This window comes from Zophobas morio, unplaced genomic scaffold, assembly GCF_036711695.1.
Source record: "Zophobas morio isolate AGI-343-1 ecotype UQ-CSIRO unplaced genomic scaffold, CSIRO_AGI_Zmor_V1 ptg000023l, whole genome shotgun sequence".
NCBI lineage: Eukaryota > Metazoa > Arthropoda > Insecta > Coleoptera > Tenebrionidae > Zophobas > Zophobas morio.
Window position 1 is genome coordinate 8121323 of NW_026972128.1, and position 16619 is coordinate 8137941.

At 31.8% G+C, this 16619-nt stretch overlaps 1 protein-coding gene and 1 non-coding gene across 2 annotated transcripts in view; one reads left to right on the plus strand and one right to left on the minus strand.

Annotated features, from left to right (window-relative positions):
* The window catches only part of Tfap-2 (Transcription factor AP-2), an 89097-nt gene that overhangs the window by 18470 nt on the left and 54008 nt on the right, over positions 1 to 16619 (plus strand). The gene's annotated exons all lie outside the window — the stretch shown is intronic.
* LOC135134765 (small nucleolar RNA U3) lies at positions 11872 to 12081 on the minus strand. Its single transcript, XR_010281378.1, has one exon. It is a non-coding gene; the product is annotated as a small nucleolar RNA U3 (small nucleolar RNA).

Genomic DNA, 16619 nt, shown 5'->3' on the forward strand with positions numbered 1-16619 from the left:
ACATTATCCATTTAATTTCCTCCTTTTTGTGTGGTTCTAAGAAAGTACGAAACAATTTCCATCGGAATGTTTCTAGAGGGCAATTTCGTCTGAAACTATGTCTAATCTGTGTATAATTGTGCGTTGAACGTGTCCGCGGGGCCTCTGACCGGCAAAACGCTCTCATCTGTCCGCACTCTTCCTTTTTTCGGTGCGCGGAGTGTGTATGTGTCCAAGAAGCAGCGACAAGAAGAGGAAGAAGAAATCGAATATCAAGGCGCGGTCGGTTTTGATCAAACAACTATAGTTTATAAGTTATGCAGGGTGATCGCACGGTCAACAACCGGCCAAATCAGCGGAGGTGTCTTCGGATGACCCACATCTCGCCGGAGTTTTTGCCGCAGGTTTAACAGTACTGGACCCAACCTGCTGCCCAGTGCACGGACGCATTCCATGTGAAAACCGCGGTATTCGGAACGGAGACGTCACGTGACCGAAATGTACGTCAAGACGTTTTACTTTTTGTGAGGAGGCACGGTCGGGGGTCCATGCACTGGGGCCCTTTTTACATAACATTATCAAAATATATGTAATTTTCAGCCAATGTTCATCCAGTGATGGATTGACTATTCTAAATCCTTTTATTCAGTAATTATTTAAATTGGCTGAAATATATTCATGTACAATGTAACACTAAACTTGCTTGCAAGGAAACTCTGCAAATTTCATTACTTTTTAGTCCTAAGTGCTCCTATATAGATTAGTTTGACTTATCAAGGAGTTCAAATTATCAAAGTTCGACTGTAAATAAGTCCAAACGTTATCATTTTCTGACACATTCTGTGTTGTCAGTTTTGCAAGACCTGAAAAAATATCACTAAAAAACAGGCAAAACCGCATTTTTCGTTGAAGATGTAATAGATTTTTGAGACGACATCATCACTAAATATAAAAGAGAATAAATAAGAATACGTTTTAGATAAGGTTTTGTATGTTTACATCAACCTAATCACAACGTCTGAAAAATAAAATCCTTTACATGATCTCCAAAAGAAATTTATAATATTTTGTTTATTTTTTCGTGTATTTATTGCGAAAATTTTTGAACATTCTTTCGGAAATTCGTTGTTATCCTAATTACGGAGCTATGCTTAGTAAAACATCCTGTAATGGAATTTTAATTTTACTGTGCTCACTGAAGCGTTGACTATTGATTAGGCTGTTTTCGTTGATCGCATAAAAACTACTTGTTAAGTATTTACATTTAAAAAGTTAATTATCGGATTTATTATTTAAACTTCTTTATCTAGCGTCTTAAACTACGATTTAATCACACCACACTAAAGTACACATTTTTTTTTTATAAATTCTACTTCTATAGAAATAAGTGCTACTATTGAAAACTAGAACTTTGAAATTATAGAGTTAATTATGTTTTATGATTTTATGATGCTACAGTATGATTCTAGACGTTTCATTTCTTCTAGAGTTTCAGAAAGTACGTTTATTGTCGTTTGTTGCCGATTTTATAAAGCAGGTAATCCGCGAAACTACTGCACTGATTGCTGTGAAATTTTAGGTGTAATTTATCAATATTGTGTAGATACTAAAATGTTAACCAAAAATTTACTCACTCCTATAAAATTATGGCACACCAACATCTGTTTGAGACTTTGCTAACTTTTATCTCATCTCTGTTGGTTGTTATATTTCTGGAAGTACCTACTTCTGATTTTTAGAACAGAAACAAACAATATCTTAAAAATTATGTAATACAATGAGGATTATGACAGTCAGGGAAGAGAAAGAGTGTGCAAAGATAGGAGTGAATGTCGCTCTGTCGTCACGGGCCTACCCCGCAGGGAAAACGGTGTGATCATAAATATATTTAAACACTAAGTATACAGAGTGAGTCACTAAAGTGCAGTTCTCGATGTCTCATTACTTAGAAAAAAGTCGAAGGCCAAAGTTATAAAATTTCTTAGTACTCTAAAATTATTTTTAACCATACAGGGTGTTTTTCTTTTACTGGTAACACAAAACTTAGTTTGTTTAAATGAAATACACCATCTACTTTTAGATATTGCCATTAGCCCCTTCCTAGGCTTCATAACCATAATTTATTTTTGAAATTCCGTTGCGACATTGTCCGGTATTCCAATTCTGTTGAATTTTTTTAGCAATGGAAAGGTCGACAAAAAAATTCGCAACTGGGTTATTTTTAAAATCTATGCTACAATATTTTGTGGAAGGATAAATAAAAGTTACGCTCTTTCTCATGGTATCAATTAAATCAAATTTTAAAATACAGAATGTTTATAAAAAAATCTAAAAACTTACCTTACAATTTTCAAATACGGGTATTTCAATTTTTTGAAATATTTATGTATAACATATTTTATTATTATATCTTACTCTATTTTTCGTTCTCATTCTTCTGATATACCGATGTCTCTTTAAAAAGTACAAAACTGCAGCAATAAAAAACGGAATCAGATACAGTAATAAAATATAGGGTGTTCTATTAAAAACAAACTAAAATATCGCAATTTGAAATTGTAATAATCAAATATTGTTATAAACATTCTGTATATGACAGTATTATTTATCTCTCTACAAAATGTTTTAACCCAAATTTTAAAAATAACTCTGCTGCAATTTTTTTTTTATTTCTTCTACTGCAAAAAAAAATCAAGAAAATTGAAATAACGTTGCAACATAGCATCAAAGTTTCAAAAATGAACTGTGGTTGTAAAGCCTGAGAAGAGGTCAATCAAAATATCGCAAAATATATAGGGTATTAAATAAAAAAAACTAAGTTGTGTTGTGCCTTAAAAGCAGTACTCTGTATAGCTAAAAATAATTTTAAGCATAGTCCTGAAAAACCGCACAATTTTGGTTTTTACCTTTTTTTCTAATGAGATACTGAGGAACCTGCGTTTAGTGACTCACCCTATATATCCAGTAACATTGGTTTACGTAAAAAATTTAATGTCCCTAAACACAAATACATAGGGTGAGTCACTAAAAAATGCCAAAGACCAAAGTTGTACACTTCCTTGAGGACTATTTATACTATTATTTTTCCCTTTTTTTTATGCAGAGCGTTCTGTTTTTAAGGCATAACGCACAACATGGTTTTTTTAAACGAAACACTACATAACTTCACATATTTTAATTGACCTCTCTTTAGCCTTTGCAACCACAGAAATTCCGATGCGATGTTGCCACTTTATTCTAATTTTCTTGAATTTTTTTGACAATGGAAGGGTTCACAAAAAAAACGCAATAGGGTTACTTTCAAAGTCTGTCTTACTTTTTGGTATTCCCAATTTTCGATTTGTGGATTAATCAATTTTTCGATTTTTTAACTTCTCGAATTTTCGATTTTTCGGCTTTTAGATTTTTCGATTTTTCAATTTCTTGGTTTTTCGGCTTTTAGATTTTTAGTATTTCCGATTTCTCGATTTCTATATTTCTCAGTTTTTGCCATTCTTCAATTTTTCGATTTTTCAGGTTTCTGACTCTTCAATTTTCGGTTTTTCGATTTTTGGACTTTTCAATTTCTAGGTTTTTCAATTTTTCGATATATTCCAGTTTTGGGATTTTTCAATATTTCGATTCTTCAAATTTTCAATTTTCCGATTTTTTTGAGATATTGATTTTTCAATTTTTTTAATTTTGGGTTTTACGAATTCTCAGTCTTTCAATTCTTCAATTTTTGTTTTCTTGTTATTTTTTAAATCGTAGATTCGGTTTTTGAATTTTTTTATATTTCGATATTTCAATCTTCCGGTTTTTAGATTTTTGAAAATTTCGATTTTTTGTTTAAATTTTCAGTTTTACAAATTTGCAATTGTTCCATTTTTTTATTCAAAGGTTGAAAAATCGAATAAGTGGAAAAACCAATAATTGAAAAATAAAAGAATTCTAAAATTGTAAAATTGAAAAAGTGAAGCGTGTACTACAGAATGTTTATAAAAAATAACTACAATTTTCAAATATCGATATTTCAGTAGTTTCAAATGGAACATCTTGTATTTTTTTATTGTATCTTACTTTATTTTTTGTCCGCATTCTTCTAATATGTCGATTTTTTGAGTTTTCAATTTTTCGAGATCTTCATTTTTCAGTTTTTTAAATTTTGGATTTTTCGAATTCCCAGTCTTTCAGTTCCTCGATTTTTCTTTTCTTGTAATTTGTAGATTTTTTTGTTTTGATGTTTTAATTTGTCGATCATTTAGATTTTCGATTTTGGAAATTTTTTATTTCTCGATTTTTCAAACTTCCGATTTTTAGATTTATCGAAATTTCAGTTTTTTTTTATTGTTACAATTTTGCAATTTTTCCATTTTTTTGGTTCGAAAGATAAAATCGAAACACTAAAAAATCGGAAATATTGAAAAATAGGAAAAACTGGAAAAAAGAAAAACTGCAAAATCGAAAAATTTTAATATCAAAGAATATTAAAGAAACGCTAATTTGAAAAACTAAAAATCGAGAAACTTAAATAAAAAAATTAATGAATCGAAAAATTGGAAAGAAGAAAAAACGAATCGAATCGAAAAATTTGAAAACCCAAAAATTGTAAAGTTGAAAAACTGTAACAGTGACAGATCGAAAAATTGAAAAATTAAATATCGGGAAACTGAAAAATGAAAGACCGAAATTTAAAAATCGTATAAATGAAAAAGTTTAAACTCGAATAATTGAAAAATAAAAAAATTCTAAAATTGTAAAATTTTTTACTTTTTCAATTTTACAATTTTATAATTTTTTTATTTTTCAATTATTGAAAACTAGAACGATGTATAAAGGATACAATTTTCGGATATCTATATTTCAGTAGTTTCAAATGGAACACCCTGTATGTTATTATTACATATACAAATAATAAATAAATACATAGTGTTCTATTTGAAAAAACTAAAATTGAAAATTGTAATAATTAAAACATTTTTATAAACATTCTACATGAAAACTGAATCTCATTTATATGATAACAAAACGTGTATGTGCTCATCCTGTATATATAAAATAGTAAACTGATTAACTGACTAATAATTTGTGAAACAAATTATCTTAGAGAAGTACTAAGTATTTTTTAAGTAAATGTTATTTCGATATAAAATCTTTCATCCCCTATTTTACCTTATTAGGGGTGCAATTTCCAAAAACCCAGGAACAGGTAAATGTTAGTTTCTCACCATAAGCCTACATATTCAATTTCATGTTAATTGTTTCGAAAATTACCCGTCTCACAAATTTTCATTCCCTATTTAAATTTCCAAAAACGCTGAAACAGATAAGTGTTTAATTTCTAAAGCCTAAATATTCAATTTCAAGCTTTCACTTTGAAAATGTAGGAAATGTAAGACTTATTTTACCCCTTAAGAGAAAAAAATTCAAAAAATCCGGCCTTATTCCTTGTCTACATCACATTTTCTATTTTACCATTGTTACAAGTGTTTATTATTTTAGTCAACGTCGAACTGAACACCTCAATAACCTCATTAGTCTCTTTTTGGAGTGCCGCCTCCGGGAAATTTCCGGTATCCCTATAATCCAGTTCAATACCGGATTCAACCTTAACGCAACCAAAAATAACGAATTAAAATATACACAACACTAGATACAGCAAGACAAAATTTAATTGTATAATTATTTAATTAATAAGAAAAATAACAACAATAATTATCGCGTTTATTACTCTGTCAAAAACAAAAAAGCAATAAATCTATCGAACGAACACCGTGTCAAGAAAAATTCCGACAACCCGAAAATGATCGTTTTTCGGGACGGATTATGAAAAAAGACATGTAGTCCCACAAAAAAGGACCAACGTCATAAAGACGCACCTACACGACATGTCATATTAAACACACTTAGTTAAGACGGGTTTACAGTTAGACGTTTAATTGACGTCTTGTTTATAACTCTCACGGAGTGAATACGCTTGTGATGTCTTCAATGTGCGTTAGACTTATTATGTATATCGGCCACTCCTTGCTGATTCTTCGCGTTTTTTGACACACTTCATCTACATACATCATGTCATTCTTCTAATTGTCCGATCATCGATTGAATCAGTGCTCTGTCGGCGATTTGTGCCGATGTATGGACGTTAAGAATCAGATCATCCGTCTTGTGTTGGCGAACACTGCTTTCTTTACGTATTCTTTTTTGACACACGTTGACATTGTGAAAGCGAGCTTACTGACATGTGCTAAATCTTGCGTTAAATCGCCGGGGGGGCCTGGGAGCTTGCCAATTAGTTGCTACCCTGGGGGCGAAGATGAAAAGAAGGGGTGCCATGGAACATATTTTATGGGGTTATGAGAAAAAAGAGTTCTGGTAAACAGTGAAACGGTTTTCTAATAAAATAAAAAATTTTGTATTTATTTTTAAATCGGTAAAAATTAATAAACATTCTAAATAAATAAATAAAATCTATAATATATGGTTTCAAATAAGGTAGTAGAATTGCTTGTTTCTATTGGTACACCTTTTTTTTTGCTTAGCTAGTCGTAAAATTATGTGAAACTATTCCTCGTATCCAATAGCTCTAAATTAAGCTGAGATATAAACTTTCACAGTCCTATTATGTTTAAGTACCCTGTTATCCTTTTTTGATTTTATCTTTTTACTAATTCGTCAGAAACGTTCTGCGCGAATTATATGTTGGAAGATTCACATTTGTGTCAACTTTAACATTCTAACAAAATTAGAAATATCAAATACCGATCAAATATAATATTTACAGCGAAAGTCGTGAATACCAGCCAATTTGCTAGATATAAAGAAGACTTTATCCTCTACCTTAAATGGTGAGAACACTTTCCGGTTTACTTCAAGAATACAAGTCCTGATGTAACCTATTAATAAGGAATTAACGGTTACGAAATGTACATTGTTAATGCACATCTCCAGCTATTAATTGTTAGAATTTTGGAAGAAATGAAGCCGAAAATAACTTCCACAATTCGAAATCTACAAGTAATTTTAAAGAGGCGCTCCAAAAATGATTATTTTTTCCTGTGTTAAAAATTTAAATTTCTAAGAAGTCAAATAGGTGTTAGAATTATCCGATTTTACAAAGCGCTCTTTAGCGTAATTCTGCTATTAAATGCGTCAGTTTATCTAATTATTTCTGTTATAATTACGCCCATTTATCTTCCGTTAATGCCCACCAAATATGGAAGCTGTTACTCGAGTATTCTTTCATTCATAGTTTATTCGACTATAAGTTATCATAATGTGAAATCGCCTTCAAATACGCAGTGAATTAATTTAGCCGCTTTAATTTAAACTCAATTAATTTAATCTTTTTGAAAAATAACACGTGCATTTTATGTACGACTTTCATGTTCCGACAACTATACATAAAGTTTACAAACAGGTGTTGCTTTTGACGTTTTAAAATTATTAAGGAAGTTTGCTACCAATAAATTTCAAATCCGTAAATCATGTCGAGATTTTTAAAATTCTTAAGAATTTTTCTCATGGCTCTTAGCCGCGTTTAACGAAGCACAATTGAGGCGGTTAGCTAAAGAACACAATTTGACTAATGATACTGTTACAATTTAACCGGTGTTTTCTGAATAACTTGGCTCGAGATAAATCAACGAGGCGTGAAACGAAAACATCGCCTGGACACAGTGTAAAAATTTCTATAATTTACTAAATGCAAAGAATAAATCAAAACTAATTAACTAAAATACCTAACCCCGATGTGACTTAATCCGCACTTAAATTCCTAGACAAGTTTTATTAATTAAATTTGGCATAATTAAGCGTCGTATTGGTTCTGATGGAGAAAAAACTATATTAAGCTTGTAGATCTTGACAATGTAATTAATTAACAACGACGCAATAAAGTTGACCGTAAATTGGTTGGTATTTGGATTAATTAAATTTTTCAGGGAAAAATCGTTACTTTTGAATAATTTCCATTTTTTCGTTTCCTGTAACTGTTCCAGGTTTTTTCGCAATAGATATTGTTAAATTCTCGATTATTTGAGGAATTAGTTTTGTAAAAGCTGAACTGGACTAAAAATAACAGGTTTTACCAGACGCATTTTTATTTATTTTTCTACAAGAGTTTCACAGCTTGTAGAACACGAAAATGCAAGTCTCTTGTTTCTGCAGATCTATGTAATATTGCGACCTGTAGACGTCTAGTCTCCGAAATTGCTGAACTAGTATATATTTTTTACTTCACTGGTTATGGTAAAAAAGAAATAAAAGACGTAAAACTCGTTTCTGACAAACAGTTTGCCCTAGAATGTGCATTTTATTTTAAAAAATTAACACTAGTTACTTGTAAAATTCGTCATTCAACATAATCTCAAAAATTCGTGATAGAGTTGTTTGTCCTCTGATTTTTATTTTTTCGAATTTTTACATTCGTCGTATCAAAAGTAATGTGTATGATCCCTCTAAAAAGCTGATGGCCTCTCTGAAAAATTTAATTAAGAAAAGCAACCCACACTTATTTTTATTTTAAAATATAAACTTTATCATACAAACACAAAAGAAAATTTTAAGTACAATTTATCTACTTATTTATGAAAGTAAAATTGTTGAAGCACTGTGCTTTAAGAATGAGGCAAGTTTTCTCTAAATAACTTTAGAATAATTTTTTAGACCATTCGCTACCAAACAAATATAGACATGAAATATAATTTTTTTCTAGGGTTTTATAGACTTACATTGTAATTGATAGTAATACAATAAGTTTTAATAGAAAGATTTTTCCCTTAAATTTGGAACTTTATGCCTGTCTTTTATAAAAATTTACAAGGTAACTTAATGCCTTCATTTGGCATTAAAGAATGCTCAAGAATAAATATCACTATTCGAAACAAACTAATTCGATTTTAGATTGTTTTAGCCAAGCCGTATCTAATAAACCCGAAAACTGCCGACCGCGCTCAAGACGTGACTAATGAGCCCGAACGCATCGTCGGCTCGTGTTTAATGGGTCCAAAGCCACGAATTATAAAACTATGATTAAAAATGGTTTATTCCATTTAGCTACGATAAAGGAAGTTTTAGATACGAGAGTAGAAAGTAGCTATTTTTGTTACAAGTACCTACCTAAAATACAGCAGATAGATAATAGCATATGAGTCCGTAAAACATTTTAGGTACATGTAACAAACAACATTTTTTAGTTAAAGCTTCTAAAAACATTAGAATACTTAGTGAGCTTCGGATTTTAGTATAGTCCTATTTTTTTTTATTTACATAAAATGCAGAATCCAGAAAATATTACTGAAAACGCAAAGAAAATTATTTTAGATTTACTTCCATTGGAGTCTCGTCAAATTTATAAAAATGAATATGAATTCAATCGATGGAAAGAAATAAATAGCATCAGTTAGTTATTTTTGTTACAAGTACCTAAAATACAGTTTCTGCGGACGAGGCGTAGCCGAGTCTGAATAGCAGATGCGTCCACAAAAGTTTTTTAAGCATGTGTTAGAGAAACAATATTTTTTAGTTAAAGCTCCCAAAAACATTAACGATCAGTCCGAAAAAAATGTATTTTAGGTAATAATAATAAAAAATTATTATTATCATTATTATACAAGGCAGGATCATAAAATCGGTCAAATTGTGGATATTACATTTGCAAATAAAAGAAACTTACATTAGAAAAAAAGTGGCACTCGCCAAAAATTTTGGGAAAAGGAAGAATAACGGAAGAATTGAGAAAGACGCTTAAAAATAATAAAAAACGGCCAAAGTCTCTTGATATTTTATTTGTAAAAGAACTTATCTTGGGACCCCCTAAAATATTTTTCTTTTTTTATTCCTTTTTTAACGTCAAAGAATCTTGATGTTTTAAAATTTTAAAAAATCTCTGTAAGAATCTTGGGGGTCCGTAGGTTTTTATTTTAGGAACAAATTTAAAGAATCTCGTGGCTCCTGCTGTCTTATTTTTGAAAGAATTTTGGTGACCCCCATTTTTATATTTATTTTTTTTAACATGACTTTTAACGAATCTCAGCCGTCCATAGTGTTTCAATTTCGAAAAAGTCTGTAAAAATCTTGAGGGCCCTAGTGTTTTAAATTTTAAAGAATCTGGGGGATTCCTAGTGTTTCATTGTCATTTTTGAAAGACTGTAAAATTTTCAGAGACTTGGGTGTTTGGTTTTTGAAAAGATTCGTAAGAGTCATTAGGGCCGCTGGTGTTTTAAATTTTAAAGAATCGTAATTCATTTTTGAAAGAGTCAGTAAAAATCTTGGGGGTTGTCGGTGTTTTGAATTTTAAAGCATCTCGGGCGTCTATAGTGTTTCAATTCCGAAAAAGTCTGTAAAGTTCTTGATGGCCCCTGGTGTTTTATTTTAGAAAAAAAATTACAGAATCTCGGGGGCTACTAGTACGTGGTTTTTGAAAGAATTCAAAAGAATCTTGAGGGCCCCTGATGTTTTAAATTTTAAAGAAACTCAGGAGTTCTTAGTGTTTCATTTTCGGAAGAGTCTGTAAAAATCTTGGGGTCCCTAGTGTTTCGTATTTGAAAGACTGTACAAATCTCAGGGGCTCCTGGTGTTTGGTTTTTGAAATAATTCGTAAGGATCTTTAGACCCTGTGCTGTTGTAAATTTTAAAAAATCTTGGTAGTGGCTAGCGTTTCATTTTTGAAAGAGTCTGTAAAAATCTCGAGAGCTGCTGGTGTTTTAAATCTCGCGCGTCTCTAATGTCTCATTTTCCAAAGAGTCTATAAAAATCTTGGGAGCCCCTGGTGTTTTATTTTAGAAAAAATATTAAAAAATTTCGGGGCTCCTGGTGTTTCGTTTTTGTAAAAGTTTATAAGAATCTTGAGGGCCTCTGGTGTTTTAAATGTTAAACAATCTCGTGGGTTCCTAATGTTTCATTTTCGAAAGAGTCTATTAAAATTTTCGTCGCCTCTGGTGTTTGGTTTTTGAAATAATTCGTAAAAGTCTTTGGAGCCTCTGGTGTTTTAGATTTTAAAGAATCTTGGGGGTCCCTAGTGTTTCATTTTTGAAAGTCTGTAAAAACCTCGCGGGTTACTGGTGTTTTAAATTTTAAAGAATCTCTGGCGTTTCTAGTGTTTCATTTTCGAAAGCGTCTATAAAAATCTTGGGGGCCCCTGGTGTATTATTTTAGAAAATAAATTAAAGAATCGCGTAGGCTCCTGGTATTTCGTTTTTGAAAAAGTTTCTAAGGGTCCTGGTGCTTTATTTTAGAAAAATGTTAAAGTCCCTAAAATCGTTCTCTTAACGTAAAATAATAGTGAGGGCCCCTGGTGTTTTGTTTTGGAAAAAATTTAAATAACCTCTGGGGTTCCCGGTATTCTGTTTTTAAAAGAACCTAAGGGGTCTAAAACTTTTTTTTAAACGTAAAAGAACCTTGAGGGCCCCTCGTGTTCCGTTTGTGAAATAGTTTGTAAGAACCTTGGGGTCTCTATTTTCTTTTAGAAAAAAAAATTGAAGAATTTCAAGAACCCGTAAAGTGTTTTTTTAACGTCAAAGAATCTTGAGGGCCCCTAGTGCCCCAGTCCCCTAGTGTTTTGTTAAAAAAAAAATAAAGAATCTTGGGGGTTCCTGGTGTTTTTTTAAGAATTAGAAAAAAATTATTTTATACAGGGTTGTTCGATCTGTTTTGTAGTGAGGTAAAGTTTGTCTAGAATTATAAGAATTTTATGGACTCCCAAAGTTAATTCGTTTTACAGCCCTGTTGTCAATTTTATTGTACAGCTGATGAGCGGGGCGAACTCAGGTACAGTAAACTTCGGCTTTCTCCTGACAGGCTCTTTACTTGTACAATAGAATTGACGACATGGCTGTAAAACGAATTAACGTTGTGAGTCCATAAAATTCTGGACAAACTTTAAGGTAATTATGATTTTAATTATAAAAAAAGACCACTCAGACTGTCCCATGTCCGTCACACAAACAAAGCCTGTGCTGAACGATCATCGATGATCTGAAATCAGTTTTACAACTGAAAGCAGATCTGCCTCACGCTCAGGACACGAAACTGTAACTCGTCATGGTGGCTGCGTCAACTCCACATTTGAATGTGGAGTATGTGAAGATATACTACAGAAATGATCCTGTGAAGTATGATCTTGCGGAGTAGAGCTTTCACAGGGTGGTTATTCGCAGAGGGGCGTTAAGCACTTGGGAGTACAACTCTCCAGCGCCATCTTTTATTATATCGATAAGTAGTGTAACTGGCAAGGTGTTTGTAAACAAATAGAAACACATTTTTGATTTTCGAAAAATTATGTTGTTGATCAGAGTTTTTGATGATCACACTAAAAACTAGAACTTGGGAAGATCAATAACGTCAATTTTGTAAAAATTCCAAAAATACTGGCCAAATAAATCATGATCAATTTTTTTATTTGGCACAAAAATAATAACTTTACTGTCTAATTATTTGGAAAGATTATTTGGAAAATCTCTGTAACAAATTACTCATGCTCATTTTTTTTGGAATTTCCTAATGTGCAGACATAAACAGGTCACTGTTTCGTGCGATCGTAAGTATCTTTGTTGTGTGACACCGGTCCTGATGTTTCTAAACCCTACAGCAGATCAACAACTAAATTAAAATCACGGCAAAAATTTTGATGGACGATGAACTGGGTGCAATTAACATTCATACAGCTCCAATGACTCATGGTAAAGTACCTAAGCAAAATAAAGTTCGACGGACTCTCACTGACCAATTTTCATTTATATAACTAACTGTACGAATTTCTCCAAATATGTGCACATAAAAAAGTTTTAAATAACTAACAAATAATTTGGTGTCATTTTATAGCTATTTTTGTTTGCAAAGTATCAGTTTCGACGAAGCTTTAAAATTCTTGACCAACATATACAGCCAAACAAATTAAATGCCCTGTATCTAAAAATAACCATTTGCAACTTAATTAATTTCGTTGTGGTGTAAATAAAAAGTAGGCAAATTCTCTAGTAAGCTAAAAATAAAGCAAAAACTTGAAACAGAACCTACTGACGTGTGAAAGTCATCCGAAAAATGCAGCGTTGATTGAAATGAAATAAATATAGGAATTACCAATACCGTTACGATTCTTGTGATCACATTAAAAGAAAACATCATTAATCGAGTATTTTGTTAAATCAAGTGTGTAGATTGTAATTTTAACGCAGTGTAATTTCCATGAATTACAAATAAAAAGCTATGCAGCATTCCTGGAAATCTGATAATAAGAAAACTAAATAAGCTATTAGTTTTCATTAAAATGAAAGGCTATAATTCTGTTAACATTTAAAGACTAGAATTTTTTGATGATTATATCCTCAATTTATTAATGCAGTCGGCACTTATCTTTGGCTACTACATAGATTGATTTTTACTGATTATCTATCTATAATTAAGAACGTCTTGTGATTACGATCAAAGATTTAGTACATGGTCCAACAACCTGAACCTATCAATCTGAATATCTTGTAAGACGTAATGCAGGAAATGATGCGGCTGCTTTTATGCGCGAGATTTATTTGAGCTTAGTGATATGTGGAAATTTTTAAATTTCCAAATATCAAATTAAAGTTTAATAATTTTATCGTGTTTATACTTTGTTCGGTTTCGACTATAAAATCAAAAATTACGTAACGTGAGTATTTTGTAAGTGTAACATAGAATTATGTATTTACGTTAGGAAATCAACAGAAAGTAATTTATTTTCATTGAAAGATAAACTGCTTGTATACTGTAGGTAGGAATGTAGATATGCATTGACAAATGTAGATCATAAGTTTCGAAAGTCAGTCATTACAAGGCAATACTTAACGAACTAATAACAGTTTTTACGACTTCCTCTCTAAATTCTTACTAACTTTTTTAACAAACCTTCAGTAAAGTCAAAATTTTTTGCAAGATACTTTCTTACCTAGTATATTATGGTTATGGCATGTGGAATACAACAAAAAACCTGCAGACCATTTTTATTATTTATGGTTTCATTAATTTAAGTATTATAACAGACTACGGTACTTAGTTTTTTCGAAGATTAGTAGTTACTACGTAATATGACTCGTATAACAAACTAACTGTAACTGAAAAAAATGAGACGCAAACGATGCATTATAGGTGGCATTAATTAAAACTAATAACATGATAAAATTTAGCTACAACTGAAATGAATAATTACCCTTTAATACCCGCTCATGCACATTACTTAATGATCCTTGAAACAGTATCTCGAAATAATGGAATCTATAATATCGGCAATAATCATTTTAACCAATTCTGAATTGGCGAAGGATTCGAACGTGAATGAGGTCAATTCAGCTGTTGCACCCTAAAATTACCCGTCAAAATCGGAATTACCCGTAATTACTCGAAATGAGATATAAAATATTTGATTACAACATCCAGATCGCTAATGATCTGAAAATATATTTATAACATACACCTGCAATATTATTTGTGTATGACGCGGTCATTTTTCATGTCCGTTTCACGACAAGCAAAGAAATCTTAGCCAACATTTACTCCCCATAGAGTTTGACAACAATTCTATTATCGTTAACAAGCTTTTTATAAAAGTCCATAACATGTCTTGTAGCAAAAAGATCACGTGAACGTCACGATGGGAGCGGTAACTACACAACCAACAAAAAAAAGAAAATCTAGATCTCTTCCGCATAATCGCAACTACATTGTCTGACTCAATTTTGGCGCCAAAATTTTTGTTTTTGCGGTGGTCCAAATGACGTAATTATATTGTATCAGATAAAACAAAATCTATCATTACGTAATAATTACGCATAAATAAGGGCAATTTTAGAAATTTACATGTCGAATGTTTCTTCCGAGAAAATTTAATTTGACACCGTTAGCGGCTAATTACTGATAGAGATGGCGCTTGTGGTGTTTGGATGATGTAGAGAGAGACAGATTTCCGACCCAGGGAAAGGTATTTCAAGGTTGCCTCGAGCTACCTTAAAACTTGCAGGTGCAAAACAATGCAATTGACAGAAGGTGTTGCGATTCCACAATTATCGGATTAATCACGTTGCCATGATGATCCCGTGACGGTTACGAGTGGCGGCAATTTTAATTATAGCCAATACGTCGCCGACGTCACAGCTAAACGTTTTGTGCGGTGTTCGATCACGAGTCGGCCCACTTTCCTCTGAGTATCTTGTTATGTATTTATTTTGCTTGTGCATAAGTTGTAAAATTCCCTGAATAGTCTCTCTTTAGCTCATTCCTTGGGCACGATATTGATTAATATTTCATCTCTATTTTACTGTACGATGTTCTTCGTTCGTGTTGATTCGACTGGGCGCACCTTTTCTCTAATTGCAATGAAAATAAATTTACAACTTCTTCGCGCTATGAAGTCTCTTGTTTATTTAAATGATGATTTAATTTTTCCTTGCGTGCAAAATACAAACGTTCGTACCTGTTATATATGTTGTGGCAACTCACTTCCTCCTTTGTTAATTTACGATAATATCCAGCTCGACTACAAATTTATATGAAATATCAGACCTGCGGTTGGAATAAATTAAAAAAAAAAATACAAGATTAAAAAATTTTCACCACACGTTAAGTGCAATCGGATGTCAGATGTATCATTTTGTTCGTAAAAGGACCGACCGCAATTTTTATTACAAGCTTTATTAATCATTTCAGGCTTAGTTGTAATTACTGCAATCAAAATCATATTACCGACAATTTACGATCTTTATAGCCTTGGCACTGAAGCATGCTTGTGTTATTGTAGTGATAGAGAAAAAATCAAAGTGTTGCAACGCCCCGAAATAACCGGAACTAATAGTAAAAGCGAGAAATCATATTATGTCAAATTAAATTACTTGCATTGAAGACTTCTTCAGAACTCTTCATTGTTCTCCTGGAGTAAATAATGGAAGATGAAGCTGCTTTGACGCAGTCGAAGGTGAAAGAAAATAGAGTCAGAACGTTACGTAACGCTTTAATATCAAAATGATAAATGACTTTTGTGCGGCCGATTTTTTGCGAAAAATCCCAAATGAGTCAATCGTAATTATTACCATTTTATGAAACGCGGAGTGATTAATCTTCGTATGGTTCAAGGTGGAAAACTGATAAAAATCGGAAATGTCATTCCGTTTTCATATACTAATTATTACCAGAGAGTATTCAGGTCGTCTAAACCTCCATGGGCTACCAGTTATAATTGATGAATCTCGATTAGTTTTTTAATGATGATGATTTAAAATATGGTACGAATTCAAAACGAGTAAATACAGCAGTATGAACATCAACCTAGGTACGAATCGTTTTTTTCAATTACGAATTATACGAACAATTCTTGAGCTCAGATGAAAGTTAGTAATTATGGTGGAACAAAATTAGAAATAAATTGAAAACGAAAGCAAATTAATTTAATGACTAGGTTCCTTTTTCTGTATAATAGGTGTCAAAAAAAAGTCCACAAAATTACATCGAATCTTTCTATTTCGTCCTACACGCTACACCACAAAAACGACCACTGACAAAATGATTACAGTATTCCTTATTGGCAAACATTTAATATCACTTTGTGGAACAATTTTAGTAAAGTCGCACTAAATCCAAACAAACATTACGTAATCAAACCTGAACTCTTTTTACGACCGTTATCTTTGTCAAATTGATAT